Source organism: Poecilia mexicana, unplaced genomic scaffold (assembly GCF_051168715.1).
Source record: "Poecilia mexicana isolate PSO_F unplaced genomic scaffold, ASM5116871v1 scaffold_7, whole genome shotgun sequence".
Classification (NCBI taxonomy): Eukaryota; Metazoa; Chordata; class Actinopteri; order Cyprinodontiformes; family Poeciliidae; genus Poecilia; species Poecilia mexicana.
In genome coordinates, this window is record NW_028263376.1 from 1,979,993 (window position 1) to 2,006,309 (window position 26,317).

Genomic DNA, 26,317 nt, shown 5'->3' on the forward strand with positions numbered 1-26,317 from the left:
AACTTAAAAACTGTCAGAATCTACTGGTTGTACCTTAGCTTAGAGCCTGAATCTTTAAATGGAGAAGCAGAAAGACAACTCTGTATGTAATCATGAGCACATATGGTTGTATGAAAGAAGTCACCCAAACAGTGATGCAATAAAATCTATTATTACAAAATGTAACTCACATGTGTCATTTTGATTGCTCCAGACTTTGCAATTTGGTTGTCAAAGAAAGCATGTAATAATTCATGTTATCTGGAGTTTTAGCAATTCATTCAGTATGTAGTCGAATTGTCTTTAGCCCCCTTTACTATGACATCCCAAAATAAAATCCAATTAAATTAGATTGTGATGAAATTACATATTAATTAACTCTCCTTACCAATTAGGGGACTTCTAATTAGCGCTGGAATTTATTCCAGGGCATCAGTGTAAAAGGGGCTGAACACAACTTTGTTTTTAGTTTTTTTCTTTTAATTTGAAAATTAAGTATCATTTTCTTTCCCTTTCACAGTTATGTACGGAAGCGCATTGCTATCATGCAGTAAAAAAAAATTTTCGATCGCTATCTCGTTATAACGAGTTACGTATCTCGTTTTAACGAGTTACGTATCTCGTTATAACGAGTTACGTATCGAGTTACGTATCTCGTTATAACGAGATACGTTATAACGTATCTCGTTATAACGTATCGAGATAACCACGTTATAACGTGGTTTTGCAGTGCAAAACCACGTTTGCACTGCAACCACAGTGCAAACGTGGTTTTAACCACGTTTGCACTGTGGTTAAAACCATTAACAGCATGCCTACTCTGACAAGATCCTAAACAGAACGGGACTGCACAGAAGGAGACGTCAGTCAGCTGTGGCGGCGTTCCTGACTGGATCGAAGCTGAAGTTGGCTTTCGATTGTAGCTTCTGATTCGGGAAATGGCTAAAGGGAGATTATAACGGAGGCTCAGACGTATTTGATGAACATTTTCTGGTCAGATTTTTTATTAGAACAGTACACTTGCTGAACAACGGCAACGGCTGTTCGTAACCAAGCAACCGAAATCAACAGAAGGCTAGGTAGTGGCAAAAGACAAAACTAGATCCTGTTAAGCATTCTTCAAAATAAAAGACTTCCTCTCTCCAAAATAAATCATACACAAAGCTTTGAATTTAATTATTTTTCACGTCACCTTTTGGAATTGTGTACAATCAAGTTAAATTCGGTGAATAATAATTATCATGTAAATTATACTTAACATATGACTTGACATATGACTGTAAATAAGTAACTGGAAATTATATTTAACATATAAATGTTAAGAAATCATTTGTTATGCTTTAAAAACGAACATACATCGACACTTCAAATCTGGAGTAGATTATTCTAATCTACGCTAATGGCAGAATATTTCAAACCTAGTTTGTGATTTGTGAAATCTTTATCTGAATTGAAACCTCAGTAATGAGAGATTTAAAAATATTTTTGCATCTGGAGTGCATTAGAAATAAACTCCTATCACATTTACAATATTTGTTATTATTTTAACCTTCTGTTTTCTTTCACTTTTTTGTCCTAGAGCACCTGCCTTTTTGTGTGGCTTACAAGGATCCATCAGCTGGGATAATAATGCCAACAACTTTTCAGATTCCGATTTATAGTGATGCAACATAGCATCAGAGATGAATAATCTATTCCAGGTCGGAAGTGTCTAAGTATGTTAGCTTTAAAAGTTTAATAGTTAAAGATGCTACCCATCTCCTTAATTGGTCACATCAATATTATAAAAATTACAATATTGCCAAAATTCTTATATGTTTTCCAATCAGTTTCAATTTCCTCACTCCCTTTCTTCTTTAAGGAGCTAAATATAACTTTTTCCAACTTCACTTAAATGGTAAACGCCCAATAATGAACCTGTTTCTCTTATATCTGCCATATGACAGAGGGTGTTAACAATTATCAAACCTATTATGTTATTTCAACCCAGATCAGGGCAGCAATGTTTTACTTTACTGCCAGACAGCCCCCAGCATGGGTTACTATTGTGTCCCACTGGATCTCTATTGCTATAGACTTGTACATGTACTCATCAGGCAGGAAAAGGTTAATTAAGCAAACAAAATACCCATTTCTGAAAAATACAATGATGATCTGGCAAAAAACACTTGATTATTTGGGAGAAATGCAACAACTATCCAATGTAATGTTCATCCATGCAGGATTTAAACTGCTAAGGATATAGCTAAAGTGTCTGATCTTTTTCCTGGGAAGGTATTTATGTAACTTGAAGAAATTAAAAACAAACATGATATTCCTACAAAATATTTCTATAACTATCTTCAAGTTCAGAGTTTTATTTTATCAAAGCAACACAATAATCTTTATCTACCCTCTTTGTCTTCATTAGAAGACATTATTGTAAGTCACCTGTATGGTAAAGGAGAGGTGTCTCTTCTTTGCTCCTTGTTTGTCGACAAATATTAAAAATCTTTGACCAATATTTGACAAATATTATAATTTATTTTTTATTTTATTTTTTTTATTTTATCAGGTAAACCCCGTTGAGATACACATCTTATCTTATTTTCAAGAGGGACCAGGGTAGAAGTCTGCAACACACAGCAACCTGGTTACAAAATAAAATTAATTATATGCAGAAGTGTAAAACAGTAGAAAAGAATTTAAAAACAGTGACACCGTTTAAGAGAATCTCGTCTGTTTTTAAGAATTGCTCGAAATAAGTCCAGTGGAACCAGTTTTGACATCTTTATTTCAGACTGGAGCTGATTCCAGGCTGTAGGAGCCATCACACTAAAGCTTGCTTCCCTTTTTCAGTTTGGAAACGTGGAACATGCAAAAGAAAAATATTGTAAAAACGTAAAGAATGGGAATTAACAGATCTATGTTAAAGAAAGTTTAAATATGCTGGAGCCAAGCCGAGTAGAGATTTATGAATCAGGATCATTAGGTGATTGTTTCTCAAGACGCTTAAAGGAGGCCATTCAGCTTTTGATGATTTATGATTTATTTTGGAGAGAGGAAGTCTTTTATTTTGAAGAATGCTTAACAGGATCTAGTTTTGTCTTTTGCCACTACCTAGCCTTCTGTTGATTTCGGTTGCTTGGTTACGAACAGCCGTTGCCGTTGTTCAGCAAGTGTACTGTTCTAATAAAAAATCTGACCAGAAAATGTTCATCAAATACATCTGAGCCTCCGTTATAATATCCCTTTAGCCATTTCCCGAATCAGAAGCTACAATCGAAAGCCAACTTCAGCTTCGATCCAGTCAGGAACGCCGCCACAGCTAGAGGACCGGACTGACGTCTCCTTCTGTGCAGTCCCGTTCTGTTTAGGATCTTGTCAGAGTAGGCATGCTGTTAATGGTTTTAACCACAGTGCAAAGCAGCATCCGTATCTCTACATGTTGTAGACCAAACATGAAGGGAAACCTGACCAATTCATGTTAGTCACTGTACTAGCCTAGCATAATACCGCCACTTCCTGGACCTAAAATTATCTCGTTTTATCGAGTTACGTATCTCGTTATAGCGAGATACGTAACTCGTTAAAACGAGATACGTAACTCGTTATAACGAGATACGTAACTCGTTAAAACGAGATACGTAACTCGTTATAACGAGATAGCGATCGAAAATTTTTTTTTACTGCATGATAGCAATGCGCTTCCGTAGATTACTGCCGACGACATATTCGCGTTTGTAGATAGATTTTTACCCAGAATGCAAATGGAAAAAAACCGTGAGCGAAACGGTGACTGGTACTGACTAGTATATATTCCATTGAGGGAAACTAAGTTTTATATCTGTTCAAGAGCTCCCCTGGTGGTTAAAGAAAAATCCACATATATATATGAAAAAAAACACTGAACGCTCTCTGGTATTGTTCAGGGGGCCGGACCAAATGAGGAGGCGGGCTGGTTCAGTTTTTAATATAACCTCAATCATATTTGTTCGTAACTTAACATAGTCAAATTTTTAAAAATCGATTTAGTTTTAAAAGAAAAGGTAGCTGACGGTTTGTCCCCTGATTTTTGCAATATGCGCGCGCATCCTCAGCGGGCTGAGGCTACGTGTTCGAACACCAGCAGTAATGGCGGAGGAGAGCGAGAAGAGCTATTAATAATGTGGGTATATTATGCTTTATGAAAATAAAATAACTTTTGCAAAGTTATTAGGCGATAAATTAGTTGTGTAAACCTGAATTATGCGCTCGGTTTATTAACATATAGCTTAATTACAAATATGCTCGGACGTGTTCGGACTTATCGCTCCCCTCCAGCCGCCGGCTCGTCTCGCCCGCTCCGTCAGTTGACCGGGCGGAGCGGCTTGTTAAGCCGAGAGAGAACGACCGTCTTCCGGCACATTGCTTTCAAACTCCCGCTGGTTTTCGGCAACGAATTAAAAGCAAAACTAAGACAATATCTAATGTTAATGTTTGCTCATTTTATTATTATTGTTACTATTAATTACAAATACATTTATTTAAAGTTGGTGCTGAAAGTTATTCAGCACTAAGTTTGTGTTAAGTTTTACTTCTAAATTAAATTATATGTGTCATTTTATTTTATTAAGTGCTATATTTATTTTTAGGAACATAAAATTACTCTGAACATTTGAAATTGCTGGCTAATTACAAGTTATTTGCAGTGGAGACAGCTATAAGATTTAATTCAGTCATTCTTAAAGTTTGATTTGTGATTTTGTCTTTTCTGATAGATTTTGTAATTTTACATCCAGGATCTTCAGGAGAATTAAGCGAAACCCAAACTCATTGTTCTCAACGAAGAACTTCTGCATGACCAAGAACATGATGAGTCTGCTCCCTCAAGGTATTGAAGCTCAGAAGAAATGTTCTCTAAAATGTTTTCATGCTTTCTAGTTACTGCAACATTTTAACACTAACTTATGTTTGATACAGAAGATGATGTATTCCTGCAGCTGCTGCCAGTACCCCTTTCTTCTCCACCTTACTAATTTGGGAGAAGTTTCAGATCCATCAACCTGGAAATTCAGATGTTTTCATTGATATCCAGCCTTTAAGTCAACCTTCATCTCTGAATAATGCTCAAATTGTTTAAATAAGTGCATCACATTCAATAGTGAGGTTTTGTGTTAAACTAGAATCAGTCAGAAATTAGTTTTTGAGAATGTAAACCATCTTTGGCACGGGTGAAGATTTACGACAGTTGTTGCTTGAAATGAATCAAGACTTATGTAAACTGAAAGAGTGGTTTAATATTAACAAATTGTCACTAAATTTAGATAAAACAAAGTTTATGTTGTTCGGTAAGTGTAAAGAGAAGAGTGATTTAATAATAAAAATTGATAATATGACTGTGGAGAGAGTGACTGAAATTCGGTTTTTGGGAGTACTGATTCAAAACAAGATCTGTTGGAAACCTCATATAAGATATGTCCAATCTAAAATGGTAAGAAGTATTGCAGTTCTTGCTAATGCTAGAAAATATTTAAACTCCTCTGCCCTATACATTCTGTACTGCTCACTTATTTTACCTTACCTAAGTTACTGTGTGGAAATTTGGGGCAACACTTACAGAACGTTACTACAACCATTATGCACATTACAGAAAAGAGCCATTCGTTTAGTTCATAAGGTTGATTTTTACTGTCATACCCACAATCTATTTATAGATTCTTATTTATTGAAATTCACTGATTTAGTAGAATTTCAAACTGCACAGATCATGTTTAAAGTCAGAAACAAAATATTGCCAGAAAAGATTCAACAATTATTTTCCGATAAAGTGGGGGGATACAACTATAGAGAAAACCTTAACTTCAGAACTTTGAAGGCTCGTACAACAATGAAAACATTGTGCATTTCTGGTGTTGGTGTGAGGATCTGGAATAAACTCTCTAAAGAGCTGAAGCAAAGTCCCAAGTATGAGACATTTTAAGAAAGGTCTCAAAACAGCTATTATTCTAAGGTATAAGGAAGAACAAGGGGGATAATCCTGGTTGGGAATTAAAACTTTAGGTATGATGTCATCAAGTAGGTGGCATGTCGGTGCAGGTGTGGGTAAATATATAAAGGTATGTAAATAGCTGTGTATTCTGCATATAAGCAGATGGGTGTGTATATGGGTGTATGTACGTATATATGTTTGTATATGTAAATATGTATATATGTATGTGTACAAATGTGTATGTGTGTGTATGCACTATTTTCATCTAGCTGAGGAAATTTTATTACACTTATTTCCTTTGTCAGAAAGGATATTGGACATTGAAAATACTGTGATAAATTACAGCTGGAAAAGGGGTATGATTACATAAGTTATACTTCATCATACTCCTTTTCAGACTCATAATCACCGATGTGATGTGTTTTTAAGAAATATATTATGTACTTTGTGTTGTTTACACTGTCGGTGAAAGGTTTGTCTGAAATAAACTAAACTAAACTAACCTAAAAAAAATGTATCCCTTTACCTTTAAATTCACTAATGGCCTGTTTTTGTGCTTCTCTCTCTTGTTCTCAACGAAGATCTTTTGTATGGCCAAGAAGAGAAAGGAGCGGCCGTCTTCTCAACAACATGAATTTTCTCCCTTAAGGTATTGAAGCTCAAGAGATGTTTATAAACTGTTAACATTTAACATTTTAACACAAGCTTATGTTTGCCAGACAGTCAAGATGATGTAGCCCTGCAGCTGCTGCCAGTGCTTCTCCCTACTTACACATTTGGGAGAAGAGTTTCAGATCCATCAACCTGGAAGTTCAGAAGGTTACATTGATATCCAGCTTATTCATCTCTGAATCATGCTCAAATTGTTTGCTGTTTATATAAGTTCATCACTAATGGCCTGTTTTTTCTGTCTTCTCTCTCCATCAGGTTGGGACAAACCTGGTGGCGCATCTACAAAATGTGACAACCTGTATGTCCTCATGCAGGGAGACAGGCAAAATGCTAAAGTGTCGTTAAAAATGCTCCTTGTTTAATGGCTGAAAGGTTTACTTGTAGTTTGCTTTAAAACAGACTTTTTTCATTAAATGTTTTCTAATGTGGAGTAACAGATACTTCTGGAGTTGTAGCCAAATGAATTGAAGTGATTTAACTACTTATGTTTAGTAACTTTTGTAAATGAAATCTGCTGGCTCTATATATGTATCATGTGGAAATAAAAGAAGCTTTAAATTCATATGCCTTTTAATCCTTTTTTTATATAGTGAAATTTTTTTTTTTTTTTTAACCCAACTATAGTGGTATAATAACCCTTGTGTTGGGTTATGAATTTCAACCCAATTTTGGGTCAATTTAACCAATTTAAACAAGTCAATTTAACCCAACGTTTGGTTAGTTGCCATGACCCAATGTGCTGGGTCAAACCCTCAACCCAACCCAGTTGGGTTAAAACAACCCAGCGTTGGGTCGGTCCATATTTGACCCAGCACTGGGTTACGTATTGGGTTATTTTTAACCCAGCAGTTTTTACTGTGTAGTTTCACAGAGCACACCTGTTAACGGTCGCTCTTTCTCTTATTACAACTTGCACTTGTTACTGAACCAGGTTGGTTTTAGTGACTCGGGCGAGTCCCACGGGTTTTGTTTTAGTTTTGGCTAAAAGCAACCTATAAAACATTTTCCACTTTCTCCTCCCAGAATCAAACTTCATAGCTATTTTAAACCATCAAAGAACTTTAAGGTGACTCATTAACTGAATGTCCACAACATCTTTTAGATTTTCTTAATGCTAAGTATTTTATTAGTAAGGCAATTTTGCAAGGGTCAGTACAGCTTAAATCAGTAGCAGAAATAATCAAATAAGTAAAATCAATAATTTAGCCTATCTTTCCCTAATGCTGACACTGTGAACTAAAAATAGGAAAACTTTGAGAGAGAGGGACGGAGTTTGGCATTTTGAACCCCAGAACTGGCCTGATGATGGAAAAGGTGTTGCAGCAGCAGGAGGCTCCCAGTACAGGAAGAGTACTGAGTCAGAGCGGCAGATCTCGGGCCTCAGGGTGACTTCCTCATGCGCGTAGCGGTCCTCTCCTTCTTGACTTGCAGCTCTGTAGCTCCTTTCTCTTCGTCTCATGATCTTTCTGGTCCATTGAGATGTAGAAGAGCTGGTCTCATGGAAGGAACACACCAGTTCTTCATCTTTGTCTTTATCTTCATCTTTGCCTTGGTCTTTTTCTTTGGGGTCTCGAACCCAGCTGATGAGAGAAATGCAATTTGAAGCCACATGTTGCGGGGCTAACGGGTTGGTCCCCATGTGCAGAACAGTCTTCGGCTCTGTGGCCCCGGCTCTTCTTCAGCTGCAGAGTTCTTTCTCCATCTTGATCTTTGCTCGAAGCTGCCTGAAGGATCCAACCAAAGATTCCTCTTTTGCACTCACCTTATAAAGGGTTTATCCACCCCTTTAGTGCATTTGCATTGGCTAGCTTTGTTGCTGTGCCTGTTTCATTGGCTGACTGCTTGGACCGATAATCTCATATCCATCACCATCCTTGGACATGACCTGATGTCTGTACTAATGTCCCAAGTTGCTCAACAGTCCTCTTGTGTCTAACCTTTTCTTAGGAAAGTTGAAGTTTAGCAATAAGGCGTTGGACACCTCCGCTCTCCCATCAGTTCCTCTTTCCCCTGACCTTTCACCTACCATCTACCTCCAACACATCAGTGACCTTTAGTTACAGTTACACACTTTACACCATTTCAAGTTCAATGTCAAAATCACATTTACAACCTTTTAGTTTCTCTGATTTAGCATTCATTTATAATATTATAATAACCATTACTTATTAGTTACTTTTATTATAATCATGATGTGAGTTATTACAGACATTTCTGAAAAGAAACCAAGAATAATTCATTATTCTAATCATTTGACACCATGTTACAGTTACTTGTTCCACCTTTAAGCACTTCCATAAGTATAAGACTAAGTGTAAATATTCTTATAATCAAACCAACATCAACCACCAGTTATCATTATTAGTTCAAGTATTTTACTCTGGGTTTTATTCAATTCCTCAAAATGTTTAGATTTTATTCCTTAAACCTTTAATGCTCCGAAATGAGCACTCTGAACTATTTTTAATCACTGCAGGCTGGAAACTTCCTCTTTCTCCAGGAAACCTGCTCTTCCTGTTGCATAACTCTCTTTCTGTCTGACTATGATTTTTTATGATTAAATAGAAAAAAGTAGAATTAAAGCAGGACACAATAACACCACACACAACCAGATTAATTTTATTACTGTCTGACTCTACTGTTGGGTCTTGATGTCACCTGTGTAATCAGTTTTAAAGATAACTTTATTTATTGTTACTATTAAGCTAGCTGATTCCAGGCTGCTCTATCTGGCTAGTTCACAGGGTGAAAAAGGGTGGGACATCTGGATGGAGGTCGTTAGAAACCAGGCTAGTCTTTCTCGCGTCCAGCTTAAACAGAATGTCCTCTATATTCTCATCTGTAGTAATACTCCGGAGTTAGAGGCTTCTAGGACCCGTTAGACGGAGAGCTGGGAGCAACATCTCCCTCCTCTCAGAAGAGGAAGTAGAGAGAGAGAAGTGGGGGGTGTTGTGCAACAACAATACTTTTTTCCAACCTGAGAAATTTTTACCACTTTTATAAGAAGACAAACTACTTCAACCTAGCAAACAGCCATCAAGTCTCTCTTGCCTCTCATCCATTACCCCTGGGCTAGGAATCCCTCTAGTGCCTAAACCACTAGATGGATATTGTGTGTGTGTGTAAACGTGTGTGTGTGTGTGTGTGTGTGTGTGTGTGTGTGTGTGTGTGTGTGTGTGTGTATGTGTGTAAACGTGTATCTGGGTGTGTGTTAAAGTCATGCAACGGATTACTCATTGAAGAAAAGACAAACTTCAAGCCAGACAAGTTCAAACACACCTCCCCTCATGTCTGCTCTGATGCCATGTCGCTAGTAGACTATGTCAGACTGCTTGTTTCTGTTCCAGCAGAAGAGCGGCGTGAAACCTGAGTGGACTGTATGACCTTTGCAGAGGGCGTGTACGTGTATTTACATTAATCAAAACCAAGCAAGAAGTGGTGACGTATACACAGAGGATACTGCAATGCCTGCAAGTGCAAGTGGGGAGGTGGGCAGACAGATGGAGATGACAGGTGATTGTGTTTAACAGGCAGGATGGGCCGGGCTCCAAACCTGTCATCTTTCTGTCTGCATACGTGGGTTTGTCATCACACCTGGTGGATTGCCTTATGTAAATCCCACCACAGGTTTAAACATCTGTCTCAGCTGATGCTTCATCAGTGTGAAACCACCCCTAAATCCTTTGTACCTGGCTGAGAGAAGCCAGACCTTCAGGCAGGCACCTTCTTTCATGATGAGACCCGTGTCCCCATGGACCCTTTGACTAACATGAAGCTGTTTCTGGAGTGAAAGTTTATTGGTTATAATCTTTCTTTGGACTTTGGGTTCTTCTTCATTATTTTTTTTCTGGTTCCTGTACCAATGCAGGATATTGTGAAGTGTGTTCTTAAAAATGTGAAAAGTGGACCAATGGAGGACAAAAGGAGAAATGACCTGCCTAAAAAGGTATCACCATGGAAACAGTGCCAATATCTTGTATTTAAGAAGTAAGAAAAAAATCAATCAAAGAGGCAACCTGCATCACCCTTCAGTTTATCAAGAACTGTAATCCTGCTTTGGGGTTCTACCTGTCCAGCTGTATTCTTGTTGGTATTATTCGTATGTTTAGCTAAGAAAGTAAAACTGGTTCTAAGCTGTTCTGTACAGACACAACACTGGTTTGTTGAAACAAGTAAAAACTCTGGTGCAGCATGAACATAAGAGGGCGGAGGCACCCGTTTCCATTGGCTCAACATGCAAAGCAGCCATTAAAATACTCCCCAAGGCAGGACGCCCTGGGCAGAAAGCCAAATCACCCATGTAAGAAAAAGTCCACTGATTATACTAACATAATGTAACACACAAAATGTTTTGAACCATCCTCTTTTGGAATAGTGGGAAGATAAATTTGGGTCCTCATCCAGCCTCGTACGTTACATTTTATAGTGTTTAAACTGTTTAATGTAGAATTGGGCCAGTTGCAGTTCTCTAACTTATGAAGTTTACATCTCCAAATTGTTCTTCACTTAAACCTCTTCTCCATTGTTAAGTCTCACAGTTGCCCATTTGCCAACTGGGCAACTGGTTCCAGCCCAGTTGGGTGTGTCTCCATTAGCAGTGTGTTCCTCTTATTGGGTGGGAAGTTGGGCAGGAATGTGAGCTGTGGTCGACATTTTGATGATGTAATTGGGCAGCCAGTTTCTCCAAAATCTCTTGATATTTTTGTCGCTTGCGGATTGCTCCATCCAGTTAACACTGCATGCGCTCTCAGTCAGTGACATCAATCAACAGGCCAATCAATTAATGCAGTTCGCTGCAAATCAAATTGCCCTCCTGACTATGGCCTTTGCCTGATCCCAGCTTGAAATGTGAGTGACTCTGTTTCTAGTTCTGAACCTTTCTCACCTGGACCTTTGAGTATGGAATCATAGCTATTGCCTTCCCGTGGTATGCTCTGATCATTAGATCAATGTGTGTAATCCAAGTCATTCTGCTACCGGAGTTTCTTCATGAGTTGAAATCATTGTCCCCAGTTTCCAGCGTACAGAGGAGTTCCCTCTACGTAGTTCTGTGGGTGAAACAATCCCCAGTTAATGGACATTCTCCATTCCTCTGTTGTTTTATCACAGAGGATTCAAGTCAATCAAAGTCTGAATCTCTGGAAAGGATCGCCTTGGAAACTCCCTCTGTTGGGTAACTTCTCAGTTCCTGAATATGCAGTACTTCTACTATATTATTAAAGTCTCTCATTCACCTTTATACTTCACAAGAAAACTGTTCTGAGGATGCAGTTGCTGTCCATCTTAGACATTATCTTATTTATCAATAACACTTGTCTAACTTTATCTGGGTTGTGGTTGTGAGTTACATCATACATTTAAAAATTCATTGAAGTACAGCCGGGTGCTGCTTCTATTTAGGTTTTTGCTTATTTCCTCAGTTTGCCTTTACGTATTATTCCCACCAGCAAAGATTGTTACCAGGACTGAGCAAAATTTGTCTCACTTAGTGCCTGCTCATTTGTGAACAATGCATCTTGACATGCACAGCTGCTTTACTTGAATTACTTTTCATGCCTTTCCCATGTTGAGCAGGCAAAATGTATATAAACACTTATATACATTTTAGGGGTGTCAGTATTCTTACCAGTCATTTTGTTGCTTTAAATGCTCAGTAGTAACAGAAATTTTAATGTTTTTCCCCACATCTTTGCTTTGTGGGGCTAGTGAGTGTTGCGGGTGCTACGTAACGATGGAACAAAATATCCTGAGCATTAAAGCCTTTGTGTTTGCTCTCTTAAAGTTTGTGGCCTCAGAACAAGCACATACAAGAGAGCGGCTTAGGTTTTCTCATTTGATAGGTTGCCAGAACCTCCCTGAACTCAACCTGCCCCAACAGATTCTGTTGCAGATGCGCTTGTAATTAACACTTCCTGTTTTCTTTTAACCTCCAGACATACCAAAAAAGTGACTTCAGATACCGTTCTGTGCCGGTGTCCGGTGCAAGTGCGAGGTCTGTGTTGTGTACAGGCGCATTACTAAGCGTGGAAGGCAGCTGGGATTGCTAAAGAGAAAGGGAATCCATAAAAATGCAAGAAATCACTTAAGGGAGGAGAGAAATGAATACCCAGCTGCTGTGTGCTACGGCCAAAAGACTTTGGCAGATTCATTCAAAGAAATACACTGTGTGGTGCAAAAGAGAAAGTAATAATGGTATGTGTGCAATATGAAGCTAGCCATCAGAGGCGAAGAAGATGAGGCTATGAATGAATTTATAAAAGTGACACTAAGTGACAGTCCTCAACACAGCGTTGGGTTGTGTGAGAATCGCCTGCCGTGTCCAGCCTTTCTGCTTCCTACAGGGTGCATGAGTGGAGCCAGCACTCAGAGGACTCTGACATGGATGAGTCATAGCCGCTGACCTTTCTCATGTGGTTTTGGAATAAGTGGAGTTTCAGTGTTTCTTGGTTTACTGCAGTAGGGAGTCGAGGCTCTTTGGAGCATTTTGTGCCGCTGGAATGAAAGTCCTTCACACGCAGCATAAGGAAGTGCACTGGGACCAGCTGAAGCTCTGAAAGGAATGGTATGGTGAACTTTAGACAACAGAGCACAGTTTTAGCTCCCAACACTTCTCTTTAAAAGATTTCAAGCTTTTCTGAGAGACCCTCAGGCCCATCAGGGGCTCCTTATTCAGACTCTTTCTGACTGTTAAACTTAACAGTAAATTTCTCTTTCAGCCAGCTTCTTTGTAGCTCCTCAGATATTTTTTTTTTTTTTGGCTTACCTGAAATGGTTGGTGTGACATACTGTACAATCATCTTAGGAAACAACATCCTTCTTCCCCTGAATATTTTACATTTAACTCCCTGTCAAAACATGAGTACCTTTATCCTCCATTTGTAAATAAAACCTCCTTCTGAGTCTCTGGGACAATACCTGCATTGTTCGAGCGGATCTCTCAAGTAGAACAAGAGTCAGCCATACAATGAAAAACGTCCATTGATCCAACTTGGCAGGACCAGGGGCATCCTGTGACATTTTACTGTGGAAACTCTCTGTGGGTGTTGGCCTGGCCAGCGTGGAGAGTTGCTGGCTGTCGAATCTTCCAAAACAGATGTGCTAACCAGAGAGATTCCTCTAGTTCTACCCTGAGATAGGGAGCGCGCACACAGGAGCTTCTGTTCAAGCTAAAACACACGCCCTGATTTATTCTGCTGAGCTACTCATTGGTGTTCTGATCCAGACCATTTCCTCGTGTTTAATGTAACTTGTCATGTCTGTTTAGGAAAAGCAGAGATAAAGTATCATCAAAGACGACTACATCCTGGATTCTCAGAAAAGAAATCATGTCATAAAAGTCTATAGAACCAGGTGTGAGCAGAGTTCTTAAAAAACAAAAGGAAATCACAAACTTTGGAACTTTAGGAAATACCTACTGTGACTGGAGGAGAAGAGCCTCTACAGACAGGATGCTGCTTAGCAGAGACAGGAAAGTGACGCAGGATGGGGAAATGCTCAGGAAAGCCATGGGTGCTTTCTGTATTTGTGGGTTTTGCACATCCTAATGATGGGATTTCCCTCCCAGTCTGTATGTTTAGCTCTTCTGGATATGTTCCACCACCAGGCAACAAGGCAAAGATTCCTTCCCTGCTTGGCAGCGAACTTGATCTGCTTCCATTTGTATGCAAAATGTGCGGCTCTCTTGGCTCCCAGTCAGCATACCTTGGACCTGGCTCAGTTACCCATCCGTCTCCCACTTCCACCGCTCCTGCTCCTCTGCCTCATCTCTCTCCTTACATTCAGGGTTTAATCACAGAGCTTCTCAAACATATTCACATCCCTCAAACCTTTACACGTTTTGTTCACTTATGAACACAAACTTTAGTCTTCCATCCACCCATTTTCTGTACACCTTTGTCCCTAGGGGGGTTGGTAGGGGTGCTGGTGCCTATCTCCAGTGAGACATTTCGGGTTACACCCTGGACAGGTCGTCAATCCATCGCAGGGCAACACAGAAACAGACAGGACAAACAACCATGCACACACACACACACACACGCACGCACACACCTAGGGAGAATTTTCAGATACAACTTAACCGGACAGCCATGCTGGGAATCAAACTCAGGTCCTTCTTGCTGCAAGGCAACAATGCTACTAACTGTGCCACTGTACAGCCCAAACTTGTGTCTTTTTTCTTAGAATTTTATGTCATGGGCCCAACTCAGCGTGAAGCATAAATGTGAAGTGGGGAGGATTTTATGAACAGAAACCTGAAACGTGTGACTCTCAACACTGAGAGATTTGGAAATATGTTTGCCAATTTAATACACCTACAGACTCAAAGTTTTGTTTATTTTTATCAAAATACCTCAAGCTCAGTTAGAGCAGATGCATTCATGAGCAATTTATAAAGTCATATCCCAGATTCTCTATTGCATTCAGGCCTGGACTTTGACTGGGTCATTTTAGCACATGGCTTTCCTGTAATCCAAATCATCCCATTAATGCTGGGCTGGATGTGTAGGGTCATTGAAAAGTCAACCTCCACCAGCTTTCTGAAGAAATGTATCCCTACAGCATAATACTGCCACTATCATGGGAATGTGGTGTTCAGGATGAATATGGTTTTTGATCAGGGAGAGGAAGTAGGATAATGGTCTCATCTGACAAGAGCAGCTTTTCCTACATGTTTGCTGTTTTTCTTTGAATGTGATTTTCTTTGTTTTCCTCTAAAGCATTTCATTTTACTCTGTGTATGAATGACACTAACCATATAAAATGAACCAGCTTTCATGGCTTGTGTCAAACTACATATGGGATTATTTATGTCCTTTCTTCAACTATGACTTTCATCTTGTCACGCCTTCTTGTAAATAGTTATTCTGTAGACAGTTTTTGATCATTTTTTTCTGTTGATGTACCATAAGTGAAGTTTGTGGTTGTGATATGACTAAGTGTAGACCAACTTCAAGGCCCTTTATGTCTTTGTTCTGTTCTTTCTCAAGTCAGCACAAACAAACGTCCTTAAATCCCACAGGCTGGCAGAAAGGAGTGAAACGCTGGCAAATATAAGGCTGAGGAATTCACTTAACTACCAGCAGTGGCATTCCACTGTGCAGCCAAAGTTTAAATAGGTAATTACAACTGGGCTGCTATTATGGGTCGAAGTTACAAGAGCTTGTATAACAGGCCATAAATTTAGCTGCTTATAAAGGCTGTTTCATGCTTTAACTCATTCACAGGGTGTGTTTTATTTTTCACTATCTGTGTTATCTCATCCCCATTGCTAGGATGAATAAAATCTTGTAAACTCTTCTATTTTGCCCTCTTAGCTTTCTTTTTCCATTCTTGTAAGAGTTTTAGTTTCCATCATTCTCCGGAGCCCCAGCCGAAAGGCGCTGCTGCAGGTCACCGCTCAGTTGTATAATGTCTCTCATTTTTGTGACAGTGGAGACAAGTTGCTGACATGAGGCTGTGCCTGGTGGAAACAGCTGGAAATGTCTGTGGATTTCAGCGCTGTCAAATGATAACATTAAGAGCTGCAGTTCAGCTACTTGTTGCCAGTCAGTCGTTTCACAGCTAATGTGACGCCTGGCAGGGAGGAACACAGAGCTCATGGTGTGCCTTGTGAAAGTCATCACACCTCCAACCTTTCCACATTTTGTCACGCAAGTAATCACTAACCTCGATATATTCCAGTAGGATTTTATGATAGACTGACGCAAAGTTGTGAATAGTTGTTGAGCTAGCAAGATCCATTTTTCTGCTTATCAACAAAATAGTTTTCAGTTTTTTTGTTTGCTTTTTTATAAAAAGAAGGTGAAAAACTTTGTGTGTCAAGGCAAAATTCTTTTGTTGGTAGAGTTGAGAAACTGCAGTACAAAATCAAATAAAATTTCAAGATGAAATCTTAAACTATCGAAACTAAAGTATCGATCTTATTGGTGATATTAATCCAATACTGATACCAACTTGGTGGTGATATTTTGGACAGATCCGCCCACCTCTGGTTGGTACTGAGCTTACCAGTTTAGGGGTGTCAGACTGAAGGAGATAAATGATACATTTTCATTTTTTCATTTCTAATTGTAAAAACAGTGTAGTCTTTTCCTTCCACTTCACGATTACGTACTATTCTGTGTTGTTGTGTCACATAACATCCCTGTAACAAACACTAAAGTTTATTTTTAAGGTGAAAAATGTGACATAATTGCATGAATAATTTAGCGAGGCACTGTGCATACTTATGGAGAGCCATTTAAGCCAAAATTAAATAAATAAATAAATGGGTTAAATAAATAAAAAATGAGTAAAATAAATCAAAAAATGAAGTAAATGAGTGAAATAAATAAAAAATTTGTTAAATAAATAATTTAGCTTTTTCATTAAACCAATTTTTAATTTATTTATTATTCATATTATCAATTTCCCAATTTCTCTTTTTCATTTATCTATTTGTCATTTATCCCTTTATCCATTTACACATTTTTCATTAATCTATTTTTCATTTGTCCATTTTTCATTTATCCCTTTATCTATTTACCCATTTTTCATTAATCTATTTTTTAATTTAACCGTTTTTCCATTTCCTTTTTCCATTAACCCGATTTTCTATTTCCCACTTTCATTAATCAATTTCTCATATATCCCTATTTTTACTTACCCATTTTCTTTTATCTATTTTTCATTTACCCATTTTTCATTAATCTCTTTATCTATTTACCCATTTTTCATTAATCTATCTTTTAATTTAACCATTTTTCCATTTCCTTTTTCCATTAACCCGATTTTCCTATTTCCCACTTTCATTAATCAATTTCTCATATATCCCTTTTTTTATTTACCCATTTTCTTTTATCCATTTTTCATTTACCCATTTTTCATTAATCTCTTTATCTATTTACCCATTTTTCATTAATCTATTTTTTTATTTAACCATTTTTCAATTTTCTTTTTCCATTAACCCAATTTGCTATTTCCCACTTTCATTAATCAATTTCTCATATACCCCTTTTTTTATTTACCCATTTTCTTTTATCTATTTTTCATTTAACATTTGTTTGAAAAAAATTTTATTTTCCCATTTTCCAATTCCCCTTATTCATTTAGTATTTCCTTATTTATCACATTCTATTTCCCCGCAAAACTTAGGAAAAAATAAATGCAAATGAGGAGAGGTACGTCATCAGGCTACACCTTCCTCGATTGGTTGGTTAGCGTCACCTGTACTTTGCTTCAAGAAAGATGGCGACCTACTATCGGGTTATCAATAAGCTGAAGCTCATTAACTTCATTAGAAAATAGTGTTATTACTCCTGACTTTATTTTTGGTGTGGCCGCTCAGACAGAACGCGTTTCAGCTGGCGGCTCTCATGGACTCAGAGCTTCACCGTCGGGGGTTTTTATAGTTTGGACGAAGCGGCCGCTGAAGTTGGCTTACGATTGAAGGTTGGGGACGCCTTCGTAGCTACCAGCTGTGGTCCAACTATAAGGAGCAGATTTTACTGTACATCGTAAGTGAAGTACAATATCCAGAGGCAGCTCTATGGAGCATCGAGCTGAGAGAGTGAGAGTGCCAAGCCTTTTAGATCTGCATCGGAGGCCATCTTTCAGACATGCACCGCTGCTGTCCGTCCAGGATCCTCCGGTTGCCCAGACGATGCACGGTAAGCTAATGTTGATGTTTGTTGTCCAACTACAGTCATATTTAATCAATAGGTGCTCAATTACGATCGCGGAAGGTTTTGAGTTGATCTCGGCACTAGGTGACAAACTGAACGCCGCCAGGATGTTGAGACCAGCACGTCCAATACATCTTATTAAGGATAAAATCAACAAAACGTGTTCAAATTAATGGCCCAACAAAATTAATAATCTCAGTAATTATTGTTTAAACAAGGTGTTGCGCCTTTCTATGAGGGGCCGTTTAGGACAAAATTTACGTTTTGTCTCTCACACACTACCAAAAAGTCTCGCATACTCCAAAAAAATTACGTTTCGTCTCTCACACACTGTGTATGTGTGCGAGACAGTTAACGTTTGTGTGTGTGTGACATTTTAGTATTTTTTTAGTGTGCGTGGCTATTTTTTTGGAGTGTGCGAGAGTTTCTGGTAGTGTGTGAGAGACAAAACGTAATTTTTGGAGTGTGCGAGAGTTTTTGGTAGTGTGTGAGACAAAACGTAATTTTTTTGAGTATGCGAGGCTACTTTTTTGGAGTGTGCGAGAGTTTCTGGTAGTGTGTGAGAGACGAAACGTAATTTTTTTGAGTATGCGAGGCAACTTTTTTGGAGTATGCGAGAGTTTCTGGTAGTGTGTGAGAGACGAAACGTAATTTTTTTGAGTATGCGAGGCAACTTTTTTGGAGTATGCGAGAGTTTCTGGTAGTGTGTGAGAGACGAAACGTAATTTTTTTTGAGTATGCGAGGCAACTTTTTTGGAGTATGCGAGACTTTTTGGTAGTGTGTGAGAGACAAAACGTAAATTTTGTCCTAAACGGCCCCTCATAGAAAGGCGCAACACCTTGTTTAAACAATAATTACTGAGATTATTAATTTTGTTGGGCCATTAATTTGAACACGTTTTGTTGATTTTATCCTTAATAAGATGCATGGGCGTAGGTTTGGGTAGGGACGGTAGGGACATGTCCCGACCAATATTCACGGGATATGAAAAAGTCCCGACCAATTTTTGCCATATTGGCTCAAAGAACGTGGATCTACGATCTTTGATTAGCAGCAACAGGCGGTGCGCGGAACGGAAGCTTCTTAGTTTGACATTTATTATGAGCCTCCGAGACCGTGTCGGAACGGTGCTGTCGGGGGGGGAGGGGGAGTCAGTTGAATCGTCGGACGTTCTTTGATTAGCTGCAAAAGGCGGCGGCTAGCTGGGCACACGCGTCTCCTTCTGAGTCTCCGAGACCATGTCGCCACCAAAAAAGAAAAGGACAGACATTAGAAGTTATTTCGCTACGTCGGCTGTAAGTACAGTGAGTGGACCCATAAGTTAGATATCTATCACGCAACGCATTTGTTGTAAAGTCCGGTGTTTAGTAAGGTCAGCACTGAATGTGAGGTAGAATAGGTCTGTTAATTATGTAATATTTTTTCACATAGGATGCTCAGACAGCAGAGCAAGGGGCAGAGCAGAACGATGGAGAGGTGGCTGGAGCTTCAGGGCTCCAGGTGAGGTGTTAGTTCTCAGATATGAAATATACTGTGAAATTATCTCAGTAAATATGGCATTTGAAGTGTTAGTCTTAAATTAAGTTAAGCTAGTGTGAATACAAACCAGGTTACGCTTTGTTTGCTCTATAGGAGGCTGTCAGTGTGAGTGCCAGTGACCAGGGAGTATCCAGAGGATATTTCTTTTGATCTTACTTGTAACGTTTGCTGAATTTTGTAAAGGAAAAAGTAAAGTGTTCTTGAACTGATCTGCTGAGTATGACTGTATCTGGTTGTATACACAAGATGTATGATATGGTTATGGTTGGGGGGAGGGGGTTATTAAGCCAATGTGGTTTCCCCCCCCTTCTCAAAAATGTTCGGTGCTCTTCGGCATTTCACTGTGCTGCGGGGGGGGGGGGGTGTCAAGGTCCCCACCAAAACTTAGACCAAACCTACGCCCTTGATAAGATGTATTGGACGTGCTGGTCTCAACATCCTGGCGGCGTTCAGTTTGTCACCTAGTGCCGAGATCAACTCAAAACCTTCCGCGATCGTAATTGAGCACCTATTGATTAAATATGACTGTAGTTGGACAACAAACATCAACATTAGCTTACCGTGCAACGTCTGGGCAACCGGAGGATCCTGGACGGACAGCAGCGGTGCATGTCTGAAAGATGGCCTCCGATGCAGATCTAAAAGGCTTGGCACTCTCACTCTCTCAGCTCGATGCTCCATAGAGCTGCCTCTGGATATTGTACTTCACTTACGATGTACAGTAAAATCTGCTCCTTATAGCTGGACCACAGCTGGTAGCTACGAAGGCGTCCCCAACCTTCAATCGTAAGCCAACTTCAGCGGCCGCTTCGTCCAAACTATAAAAACCCCCGACGGTGAAGCTCTGAGTCCATGAGAGCCGCCAGCTGAAACGCGTTCTGTCTGAGCGGCCACACCAAAAATAAAGTCAGGAGTAATAACACTATTTTCTAATGAAGTTAATGAGCTTCAGCTTATTGATAACCCGGTAGTAGGTCGCCATCTTTCTTGAAGCAAAGTACAGGTGACGCTAACCAACCAATCGAGGAAGGTGTAGCCTGATGACGTACCTCTCCTCATTTGCATTTATTTTTTCCTAAGTTTTGCGGGGAAATAGAATGTGATAAATAAGGAAATACTAAATGAATAAGGGGAATTGGAAAATGGGAAAATAAAATTTTTTTCAAACAAATGTTAAATGAAAAATAGATAAAAGAAAATGGGTAAATAAAAAAAGGGGTATATGAGAAATTGATTAATGAAAGTGGGAAATAGCAAATTGGGTTAATGGAAAAAGAAAATTGAAAAATGGTTAAATTAAAAAATAGATTAATGAAAAATGGGTAAATAGATAGAGATTAATGAAAAATGGGTAAATGAAAAATAGATAAAAGAAAATGGGTAAATAAAAAAGGGATATATGAGAAATTGATTAATGAAAGTGGGAAATAGGAAAATCGGGTTAATGGAAAAAGGAAATGGAAAAATGGTTAAATTAAAAGATAGATTAATGAAAAATGGGTAAATAGATAAAGAGATTAATGAAAAATGGGTAAATGAAAAATAGATAAAAGAAAATGGGTAAGTAAAAAAAGGGATATATGAGAAATTGATTAATGAAAGTGGGAAATAGAAAATCGGGTTAATGGAAAAAGGAAATGGAAAAATGGTTAAATTAAAAGATAGATTAATGAAAAATGGGTAAACAGATAAAGAGATTAATGAAAAATGGGTCAATGAAAACTAGATAAAAGAAAATGGGTAAGTAAAAAAAGGGATATATGAGAAATTGATTAATGAAAGTGGGAAATAGAAAGTCGGGTTAATGGAAAAAGGAAATGGAAAAACGGTTAAATTAAAAAATAGATTAATGAAAAATGGGTAAATAGATAAAGGGATAAATGAAAAATGGACAAATGAAAAATAGATTAATGAAAAATGTGTAAATGGATAAAGGGATAAATGACAAATAGATAAATGAAAAAGAGAAATTGGGAAATTGATAATATGAAGAATAAATAAATTAAAAATTGGTTTAATGAAAAAGCTAAATTATTTAACAAATTTTTTATTTATTTCACTCATTTACTTCATTTTTTGATTTATTTTACTCATTTTTTATTTATTTAACCCATTTATTTATTTATTTAATTTTGGCTGAAATGGCTCTCCATAATACTGAGCTGTTTTTGTTGTTCATATGGACTGAACTCTGGGCCTTTCTGTCTACAGACTGCCAAAAAAGAAGAGAACTCCCCTCATCAGGAATACAGTGAAAAATAAAGCATATGAAAAGTTTGTTCATCTAAAGAGGACATGCAGAAAAACAAACAAGCCACAGAATAATAGATGCTGCATGTCCAGTGACAGCAGGGTGTGAATGGATTCTAGTGGAGCGTGACATTCTGGGAGGACTCAATTTTAGCAGCATAGCACTAAACTAAAACTTTCAGTGATTGCTCACAGGCATACATTTTCATGGGTGACTAAATCTCTCTTTTGTAAGTACAAACACTGAACAAAAGGTGAGTCACCACCAACAATTATAATTGCATGCTTGTACTTGTCTCCTGTGGTATCCCGCAGCAGACGATTAGAATAAAACTCAGACAAAGCTCCCAAATCACCGAGTGCACTCTTCTGTTTGGAGGGTGTGTTTACTGTCAACGTCTCGCAGGAATAATGGAAGTATTTGGATAAGAGGAGCTCAGACTTTTACATATCCCACATGGATTCCTCCATCCTCTCCCAACTATTTATCTCTTCCCACCAACATTTTGTTTGCATCCAACCTCCACACACGCACAACGCTGAGCAAACAATATTAATGCTTTCCATGTTGAATCATCCCAACTGAATGCATTGTTATATTTTCTGCAAGTGGTTGAAAAAATGTGTGTGTGTGTGTGTGTGTGTGTGTGTGTGCATGTGTGTGTGTGTGTGCGTGTGTGTGCGTGTGCGTGTGTGCGTGCGTGTGTGTGTGTGCGTGTGTGTGTGCCTTTCTGTCCAAATGAATAGTATGCTGCTTTGCAGACTTTCTCTCTCAAGTGTTGAAACTTCATAAATCTTGGTGATTTTTGTTTGCTTCTAACATGATGAGTGTTTAGCCTAAACCTTTTGCGATGACAATGTAATGTTGTGTTTGCTAACCTTATGGCTTTGTTTTGTTCAACTTTTGTTTTAGATTATAGAGCAGAGTGATTAGATGCATATAAAACAAAGAAGCCTATTTTCACATTTTCTCCTTAGCCCATAATGACTATAAAACTTAATCTGGATAGAAAGAAAATAACAGGTAAAAATGATGAATGTGTCTGGCTGAAATCACTTCTTCAGGCTAATTAGCGGACTGAAACTATTCCTGTTTCTGTTACCTCAGGAGAAAAGTGCACACTCACTACTGCTTTGCACTAACATTGCCTTGCATGTTTGAAAAGAAAATTGGGTAATGGAAGCAACAGGTTTTGGGACTACAGAGCGAAGAAGATGAGAGTTTCAGCTCCAGGTAAAAATAATTCAGAGCAAGTCCAGCAAGCATGCTGGACTTGTTTTTCTTCTTAACGAATGTGTCTAGCATTCAGGTTCCCACCATCGCAGAGCTTTCTCCACACTGGCAGCACATAAGTCCATCTGTACTCAGGGGAGACCAAGAAAAACATTGAGGAAAACATCAACCACAAATGAAAATCCTGCATTAGGTAGAAGGACTGACGGGATTAGTGTGGTGCAAAGTCATTTTCTCCCATCGTACTGTTTCCTCCTTTCTGTTGTCTCAGAAGCAGGAAAATCATTTGCCTGGTAAAAAAAATCTGAGAGCTTTCCTGTGTCATGCCAATGATGATCAAATCCAATTTGGATTGTCTTTCCGGGATTGTTTCTCATCGAGGAATTTGGGTTTCCTCATAATTCTGCCCAAGAATTCTCCCATGATTAAAGACGGGGATCAAAACCAGCACAAAGAGCAACTTCTTTCAGAAATCTGTGCAGTTTGTTTGTAATGTGGTTTCCAGCATGGTAGAGCAACATGTCATAATAAAAAAATAAAAATGAAGTGGCTAAAAGATAGGAACATCAAAACTTATTTGACTTCTGGCCAAGAAACGTCTCAGATCCTGATCAGACTGAGGATTATCAGTGTTTTCTGAAAAACACCAATAATATGAGAACCAGCCACCAAATTTAGAAGTTCGTGTCCGCAGATAGTGATAGGCAATGTGAACTTAGGATTTCATTGTGATATTTTGTGGTAATATTGTGGTAATAATAAAAATCATGATTAAAAAGATGAATTACTTATTTAAGTATCTGTATCGCTATGACTGCACAACACAAATATTATTCCTTAATAACATTCTCATTTATAACAGGCTTCTCCAGGATGCCAGCTACTTAAGTGTGATTCATGTCACTAAACTACCTTTAATCATATGTTCAATTGTACTTTTATATATTGATGATCTTGTGGAACAAACGGTGGAAAAATAGTAAAAATAATAGTAATACTGTCAGTGTTGTTTTGAAAATAACTGAAAATTTTCACAATAAACTATAAACGATATATGATACATGCTCCACCCTGCAGCATGTTAGACTGAATTGTTGCAGACATGCAAGGAAAGATTAACACTATAAATATTGACCCTTTGTATTTATGTGATGTTATAGTTATAAAAGCAAAAAATAAATAAATAAACATAATGAAAATACCAAATCTGTGTGCTATTTGTGTATGGCTGTAAAGTGAATGCTAGCTTGTGGAGAGTTTATGACAACAAATCACTTTATTAGGACCTTACTGCTTAATAAACCCTTCATCTTTAAAGGCTTTTAAAGGCAGCTTTTTAATTAGCATTCTTTCATGGTTTCTGTGCCTCTCTACATTTTTAGAGGCTGCTAACTGAGTGTTGAGGAGTGAAAATAATTCTAGTTCAGATTGACTCCTGGTTGGTGAACCTATTTACTGTTCTGGGTTACTGGGGAAACTGGGAAAACAGGAGGAGGAGGGAGAAGCTCCTCAGGCTAACATGTTTTGTCAAGGACAAGAGACTAACAGGAAGTTAAATCAACCCAACTTTCAAAATAAAAGGAGCCTTTGATCAGACATTTCAGTGGTTGCACACAAATTTGTCTCAGCTTAACAAACTTTACAAAGCCTTATTAGAAACTTTTTTATCTTATTTTTAACACTTTGGACAGTATTAACAAAGCACTGGGTCATAATTTGTGACTGAATTGTACTTTTTTTTTTAAATTGGAGAACATATCAGAAGGATCCTCATTACTTTTCTCAGACCAAAGTTTTGAACTCTGAACCATCTGATCAAACTTTACTGAATCTCTTCCACAGAATGAAACAATAAAAGGATAAGGTGATAAAATGGTTGTAATAATAAAGGCGAAGTCAGTATAGGTTGCATTTGTGGCTTTAGTTCACACTAGAAAACAAATGGATTAATTTAAGTTAGCATTAGCTTTCTGCATGCTAAGTTAACTAACTATGTTCAACTTTCACACATTGAGCAATTATTACTGATAGAAGTTACTAGAATAAGTCTATTACTATATAAAACTAATGGACATTGTTATTATTGTTTTACATGTTTAAACATTAATGCTTCAAATTTTATCCACAATTTTAATTATTTGCATCTCGAGCAGGTTTTCTTCAGATTTACAATTTTGTCATTCAGCCAATGAGTTGCTTCTAACAGGAAATGAGACAGGGCTCTCACTAAGTATACAAAAACATCAAAAGTTTCATAATAGTGGAGAAACATGGTCTGTATTTATTTAGATTTTATTGTCATGTTGACAATAATGTATATGTTGTCCTGCTGTGGGCAGGGATAATATCCTGGATTATTGTAAGTCTGAAAAATCTCTGACTGGAGACGCTGGTGTTGTATCGTAGTCTGATGAAGATAATGCTCTGAATTAATTTTATAAGGAATATTCTTTGCACAATAATCTCCAGAGGTTCCACAGCATCCAGGTCACATTGAGATTAGAACTCATTTGGGCTTTATGGATGCAGGTGAGGTATTAATTGAGCTTTTGTGATGTTAATCAGCTGTTCCCTGTTTCAAACCACCTTGTTGCTATGGTAATGCATCCTAACAAATGGGCAAAAGTAAAAAAGGTATCAGAAAAAATCTTTCCATCTGCACAGCATCCAAAACCGGAGAATAATTGTTCAAAAAACTATTGTTTCTGCTAGAAATAAGGGAATAAAGCTTTTTAAAAAATCAGAACAAAATGAACAGCGCTGCTCCAACATGCTGCCACCTTGAATTGATTGATTCATTGATAGAGTCTCTATTAGATTTAAGTCAGGAATCCAGCTGAACCCAAAAATGTTAATATTACTTTCACTCAAAAGAAACATGTTAGTGAAAATTACTTTAACCTGATCTCTTTCTTGTTGTTGTTGTTGTTTCACAGTCAGTGTGATTGTAAGTAACAATATTTAGTCTACAAAATATACATTCGTTGGACCAATTTGAAAGAGGACGTTCTGTATATATTTTATTTTGA

The 26,317-nt window shown here is 38.0% G+C and overlaps 2 long non-coding RNA genes across 5 annotated transcripts; both read left to right on the plus strand.

Moving 5' to 3' along the window:
- The first annotated feature begins 3,878 nt into the window (after positions 1-3,878).
- On the plus strand, positions 3,879-7,163 carry LOC148158227 (uncharacterized). 4 transcript variants are annotated; one of them, XR_015763699.1, is made up of 5 exons: positions 3,879-4,126; positions 4,719-4,831; positions 4,921-6,578; positions 6,649-6,748; positions 6,857-7,163. It is a non-coding gene; the product is annotated as an uncharacterized LOC148158227 (long non-coding RNA). The 4 variants fall into 4 exon arrangements; XR_015763698.1 differs by having other exon boundaries at positions 4,740-4,831; XR_015763697.1 differs by having other exon boundaries at positions 3,883-4,126; positions 6,511-6,578.
- A 12,029-nt stretch (positions 7,164-19,192) lies between these two features.
- On the plus strand, positions 19,193-20,013 carry LOC148158228 (uncharacterized). The gene is made up of 2 exons (XR_015763860.1): positions 19,193-19,765; positions 19,898-20,013. It is a non-coding gene; the product is annotated as an uncharacterized LOC148158228 (long non-coding RNA).
- Positions 20,014-26,317: the final 6,304 nt, after the last annotated feature.